General features: G+C 39.7%; 1 long non-coding RNA gene across 3 annotated transcripts; it reads right to left on the bottom strand.

Moving 5' to 3' along the window:
* Positions 1-440: 440 nt before the first annotated feature.
* Positions 441-6,544, bottom strand: LOC142603641 (uncharacterized). 3 transcript variants are annotated; one of them, XR_012837538.1, is made up of 4 exons: positions 6,365-6,544; positions 5,366-5,772; positions 710-4,616; positions 441-574 (listed from the first exon to the last, which is right to left on the bottom strand). It is a non-coding gene; the product is annotated as an uncharacterized LOC142603641 (long non-coding RNA). The 3 variants fall into 3 exon arrangements; XR_012837539.1 differs by having other exon boundaries at positions 710-3,542; positions 4,539-5,772; XR_012837537.1 differs by having other exon boundaries at positions 710-5,772.
* Between the last annotated feature and the right edge of the window lie 568 nt (positions 6,545-7,112).

A 7,112-nucleotide genomic window follows, 5' to 3' on the forward strand; every position in this document is an offset into this window, starting at 1 on the left:
AACCTCACTCGTCAAATACAATGGATTTACAGACACGCCTAAACTTCAGCTTGAGTAACATTCAGAATAGAAACGTTTTACTGAACTGAGAGTTAAACTGAGGCATGTTCTCGTTCAGCCTCAGAGGACAGAGCTTCTTGCTGAAGGAATATGTAGGTCTGTGCAAGAGACTAAAATATTTGGTGTCATAATAGTACTTCTGGAATTGAATATCTATGAACCTAATTCTCAATGCTTTCACATTAAGCTGTTCCTCCCAGCACTGTAATAGGTATTACAGTAATATTGAACAACAGAAATTAATTAGTATGATTTTAAAAAGCTTTACATGTGTTTAAAATATAAACCATATCACATCAGTGATACTAGTAATTTTGAAGGCCCTGTATGCTTCTCACCCTTCCCCTGCTAAGACCAACAGTTCAATCAACCAACTTTTTTAATTTTTTTTTTTTTCATTTTGTGTGTGATTTTCTTCCTTTCTGCACCACATCTTGACTGTAGAGAGAAAGAAATTCAAGAATCATGCAGCAGTAAACTTTTCAGGTCTGCTGAAACAAAATCCACAGGTCCACTGAAATAAACAGCAAGTTTCAACAGGGTTATGACAATTCACATGTATCTGCACCATATTCTGTCAGAAAGGTTGGATGCTCTTCATCCACTCTGATACAAAAATCAAACACATCGATATAAAATCTGGGCTTACCCCACAATTTACTGCTGCGCTTTCTGTTCTGCAGCTGACCTGTGATAACCCCTTGCTCGCAGACACGAGTAGAGGCTGGAGGCAGTAACGATCCAGAAGTCTTCCAGGCTTCATGAGCAGTGCTTCCATGGTCAAAGACTTTCCGGGAGAGACAGATCAGTGCTTTGTTGAATTAGGGACTTAAAACAGGAAAATGACTGGGGAAGTCACAAGTCAAAGGATGGTGACTGTTTTTGTAAAAATCCTAACTGGGTCACCAAACACAACCACCAAGTGACCCGAGTTCTTTACTGGATATTAACTCATCAAGATGTTTCTCCACGCACATTTAAAGCCTCTTGTAACCCATTAATTGTTTTCTCAAAGAGCAGCCTTATCAGCCATTAGCACACTTGGTCAGGGTTGGAGGCCTGGCTGTAAAAAAGCGCTCTCACAACGTACAGTTGTTCCTCCTGCCTGATGTCTCTGTAACAGGCAGTGCAGCACAGCTGCTAGAGCTTACAACTTTCTCATTTGCTCGGACAGCTTCTTCGCTGATGGTTAAGCACTAGTGATATCATTGCTGGAGTATGTCAGTCATGAACATCTTGGAAACAGAGAAGGAAAAGAGGCAGACCTAAAATGCCCATATGAAATAATATATATGAATATAATATGAATATTCTTATTGCCTTTTGACAAAAGGCTGTAGTAGATCAGAAATGAAGAGCATCTTAGAGGTCCATTGATTCGGTACCGCAGTGGAGTTACACTAGTATATACGGTGTCTTGGAGTATTAAAAAAAGGAATCAGACTAGTAACTTCTAGCTATGCAGTGATAGTTAGGTCAGAGAATAGAATCCTTCAGCAAATCAAAATTTTACCCAGTTCATATACACACTGTATAAAATACCATTTTTAAAAGATCTTTTGTTTTGTTTTCAGAGTTAAAATTTAAAATATTTCACAAGTTCCCAAACCTACTTATAAAAATCCCCAAGTCACAAGCCAGTTGGATAAAAATCTGTTCATTGTAAAAAGGGAAGGGGGTAGGGTGGGGAAGGAAAGGTTTGTTGATAAGTTTGCTACACCATTAAAACGTTTAACCACAGTCTGGAGCTCAAATCAGCATTCATGTGAAGTTCCTATTTATTAGACTATATGAAAAGCATTCAGCAAAACTGTATCTTGTTTTTAAAGGAGATGAACCCCAGTAACTAAGACTAGATCTGTTTCTTAGGAATACAGAAATGTGAGTGATAAAAACAGTCCAAAACTACGCTTCGTCCCATTTAAAGTTTCTTGAGAACATACTCCTATTCAATATAAGCAATAAAATATCACAGGAGAAAATGGATGAGGGAGAAATCACAAAGGCATTCATCAAGATAAATCTAGGACCGCATTGACTTGTCTAAATCTATATAAAGAAAATGGCCTGCAAGTCACTCTGAAAGTGATGGGAACCCATGCTTCAAACACATGTCTTGAAAGAATGTCGGAAATCTCATTCCTCTTTTGGCTGTGGTTACAGATGCTTTCTCCAGACAGTGGGCTCACTAATTTCAATTGTCTGGAGCACTCAAAAATACATTTTCCCCTGGAAGATAGTCTGCATATACTTACAATAAACATTAACAAAATCAAATAACTTTCACTTCAGGATAAATACTTTGGAGCAAGTCTGTTAGAGACACTTATAGTAAATTGCTATTAATTAGTTTTTCCAATCTACTTAGGTTGTACTAATGAACACAATCACTTCTAACATATTTATAGGCAGGATAAATCCTGCCTCTCTCTTTATGCCTGTGAAAGGCCCAGGGTAAAATGGAGATATTCTGCTGCGGGAACACACGGAGCCACGTTAGGCCAGGTGAACAATCCTGCCGGTTTTCTGTGTGTCTCTGCTGGTTGAGGAACAGCCATGAGAAGCTGGCTGCACTCACTGCCGGACAGCCGTCCTGGTGCCTGGGCTTCAGCAGGGCAAATTCTGTAGCTTTCTGGCCACAAAATATGTGTTACATAACATGGAAACTCTCGGCTCTGCAAAGCCAATGAAACCACATTTTCCTATAACTGTTACTTCCCCTTTTTGCACGTTACCCACTTGTAATGGCTTGTTGTAAATGATATGATAGTATCTCTAGAGATGGGAACTTCTTTTCTCATCCTTGTGAACATAACCCACCACCAAGAGGTTCCCAGCCCTGATGGGACATTTCAGGGCATTACAGGAAGGACAGCACACCCCTCGGCTCCCTTCTGATAAGCCAAAATATGGAACAGAAGAAAGAATTAGAATTATGTCTCTACCACAATTTAAAAACAATAATGTTACCTTCAGCAATTTGAAGTTGGTTACTGGAAAATCCCTAGATAAAACAGAACAAAGCTCCTGGTAATTCACTTCACCAAGTCCTAAATAGTACTGAAATGCAAACCAATTATTTTTAGAAATTATCAGCTCTATTTTTGTGGAATTTCTTTTTAACAGCTCTAAATACCTAAAGTAGTACTGCAGCAGACCATAAGGCCTAGATCTAGCTGAGAAACCTGCATGCATCACATAAAGCATATGATTCCACAACTCATTAAGTCTAATTTATGGCATATGTAATTAAGCACCTTTGAATTGAACCCAGGTCTCTAGAGATAATAACACTTAGAACTTATATAGGGCTTTTCATCTTCAAAGTGCTTTACAAACATTAACTAATTAACAACATAATAAGACATGAAAGGCCAATGCACTTACCCATAGTGCTGCATAGCCTCTGTATAATTCAGATTTTGATGTTTTTCAATGCAAGATCCAATCTGGGTGTACAGGGAGGATTTACTTGTGGTCCCCTTCACAATCAGAAAGCATGACTTTGTACACATCATATATCTGAATTCCCAGAGTACTTCCCTTCTCTGCTATTTATTGCTGAGTCAGAAGAAACAGCTCCCAAGAGTGAAGGAAGGTACAGAAAAGATCTGCTCACCCTAGTCTATGAGGGTGTTTGAGTTTCCTGGGCTTTGGAGACAGTAATGGGGCCTAATGCAGGAAGGAGCTCCTGGAGAATTCTCTGCACAAGATTTCTGGTACCAACTAAGACCATATCCTTCCCAAGGCAAATGTAATAATAATTACTCAAAATCTCTAGGGACTGGCTAAACTATCAGGGAGAAGACCTTATTTCAGCTCAAATACAATTTCCTGGTAAAACCTACAATGTTTTCTTGCTTCTCTCTGCTCTTCTGAAAAGTCAGAAGCATCTAGCCAGTTTGTTAGTTTTGGGGGTTTTTTTTGATTGCTTGGTCTAATTTACACACAAGCCTCTTGAGACAGTGTACATTTGCCTGATTATCTCAATGGATGTTGTCCTGGTGATAGCAATGTTGCAGATGTTATATCAGGTTACTTGAATCCAGGAGGGATTCAAGAAAGATGAAGGATAAAATAAAAGAGGAGCAAATAATATGGACAGCTTTAGTGACCAGTCCTTCAGGCATCAGCCTTTGTCAGTGATCGTTTTCATGAGCTCAGAATGTTGACCATTGTCTGTGCATATGCTGTGCGTAAGCATCACCTGTCCACCGGCTAAAAAGATAATGGGTATCATGGCAGTATCTCCTGTCTCTCCAGACAATGTCTGCCTTTGTCCCCTTGGGGATTCTACTGTGCACCAAAAACTGAGAATTTAGAGGCCCATTGAAAAATATACCAGGCATATAAGAGAGAACTATGCATATGTACCTCACTAACTCTGCACATTAAAAAGTCTCAGAAACAAACGCAAATGACTCAGCAGTAGTGGTACAGGTGGAGCCCCACAATAAATTAAAGAAAATGAGAAATACCATGGACCAGAAAACAAAATGTATGTGGAACCAGCAGGCTTTTGTGCTTCCCCACAGACAAGCAGTCCAGAACAAATCCTGAAAGGTAACAATCTCACAGTAGTAATGCCTACAAGAGATCCTACTACGATAAACATAGGGTCTAATTAAAAGCGTTACAATTTTTAAATGCAAATGTAGAATAGAACTGTCAAAATGTTTTATCCCTAAAGTGTGAATGCTAACCTTCCCATACTTATTGCATAGCAGTACATTTTAATTTGCCTGGAGCAGAGTCGAATAAAGCAGGCATCACAAACACAATCAAATGGATATTTGAAAGTACTGCTCTTCACAATAACTGTGTGTCTGAGCAAAGCTTCAAATGTTCATCAATTGATTACCAAAATCAAAGAATACATTTCCCAAATGAGCTTCTACAAAGCACTCAACAGCACCAGAGAAAACAGCATAAAGCTCCACAGAACAGCAGTCTTCTCTAAAATATTTACAAATGCAATTTTTCACTGCTTTCCTTGTTTATAGCTTAGATCTGCACAGATCTAGAGTGAAGAATAAAGTACTTCTGATAAATCAATGGTTTGATTCAGTTTCCCTGTGGCAAATTCAGTTAAACAAAGGTGGAAAACAGTTTGAAATGATCCAAAGGTATACTTTCAGTCTCTCTGGTCCAATTGCTCAAATGACTTTTGAAACTTTAAGAAACAAAATTATGGAAAAATAGATACATTCTCTAATTGCAAAACATATGTGAATATTCTTATTTCATAAGGCATAACTCTTGATTTTTTTCCCCTTAGAAATAAGATAGATCTATTCACACTTACCTGTCCATATGGAATTTTCTGTCCTCCCAATGTTGCCTGTGAGAGGGTTACTATATGGTGCTAACAAGGGTATATAAAGGTGAGATGCTCGGCCTGGTTTTGAGCTTGTCTCGGACAGTTACTATTTGCTCAGCAGAGGCCTCTGTTGAGCTAACCACAGTTCACAAGAGCACTCATGGGTATTCTCCAGGTCCTCCCCACACTGGGACAGCTATTATCGAGAATGACTAAATTTTAACCATAACTACTTGTGTTCTGTTCGTCTGCCATCTCCAGTGAATTGGTGTCTGCTGCTGTCATGATGCTGTACTTCTATTGTTTCCTCTTCCATACGTGGGTTCCTGTCAGTGAACTTCAGAGAATAACTGCCCACCAAATACACCTGGTTTTCATTCAGTGACTTTACCCTGAAAAAACATGATGAAAAAAGGAAAACTAACTTCCAGCCTGAAACAAACCTATTACATGAGCTTCCTTATGCTTTAACCATCCTTCTACATGCAGGTCATTCTCTTGCACCACCTCTTGCAGTAGCCTCATCTGTTGGGCTGTTCTCACCATGAAAAAACCTGAGCAGGAGTGCAGATTCTGCAATATGATCCATCTACAGAGCAAATTTCAGAGTTATTCATGAGCAGGTAAGCTCTGGGCAACCTTGCCTTTACTCCTCCTTCTCAGGCATTTGTCCTGATGAACACGATCAGGTGACTGATGGTCCTAATATGGAAATTTTAAGGGAAAAGCCTGAAGGATCAAACCCATTTTGTTGATTTAAATGAAAAGTTTGCTCAGCAACAACTTAAAATACCAATTGAAAAGCCTGTACCTTCAGAGCTTCTGACATTTGATATTGAGGTTCCGACCAATTAGGATGCAGACTTTGCAGCCCTTAATCTTTCCCATAAGACACGGCTTCGCTGAAGGGGGAAAGAAACCAAACACCAACCCACACCACATTACATTCTCAGTAATTCTTGGAGTAACAGAGATTACACTGACCTGCAGAATTTCTCTCTCCCCTACACAAACACCTTTTTAGAGCATGCCTCTATGCTGATATCTTCTTGTGTAAGCAGAGCGCTCTCCAGGATTTATTGCATCTTAAGCACGTGAACAAATATTTAGCTTTATGACAATTAGGCATTTGACATTCCACCTGTACCTTTCATCTCTGATTTAGAAAAGAAGGATGGCTGAAGAAAAAAAAAAAAACAACGAGAAAATGACAGAAATGGTGACTGGTCAATGTTGACAAAAGAGTGAGAAAACATGGGAGAGCAACAATTTATAGGGAAGGGATATTTTCATTCTCCTTACATTTTTGCAGATCATTTCAGCCGAGCCGCATTTCAGTTCAACAAAACAGGATGTGTCCCCTAATGCTCTGTGCATTACGGCAAGAAGAACTTTCAGCGATCACACAGATAACACAGAAAACTTCCCAGCATTTCGTGTCCTCAGGGTGCCCAAGGAGATGTCACAATTTCTATCTCTCACTGGTATTTGCTGTCTTTCCCTGACACTCACCAGGAACACCCTTTCTCTCAGCAGCAGCTGGGTGGGATAAGGCACGTTTTATTCTGTGCTGTCTCTACGCTGTCCTCCCTGTGTCAGTTCAGGAGAGCATTTGGGTGGTAAGACCAGGGATGTTTTTCTTCCAGTGCTGTTATTCCCACACTGCACATGGACCTGCTTTCCCCTCCTTGTGATCCCGCACTACTGTATCGTATCATCCTTCGGTACCTCA

This window comes from Balearica regulorum, chromosome 13, assembly GCF_011004875.1.
Source record: "Balearica regulorum gibbericeps isolate bBalReg1 chromosome 13, bBalReg1.pri, whole genome shotgun sequence".
Classification (NCBI taxonomy): Eukaryota; Metazoa; Chordata; class Aves; order Gruiformes; family Gruidae; genus Balearica; species Balearica regulorum.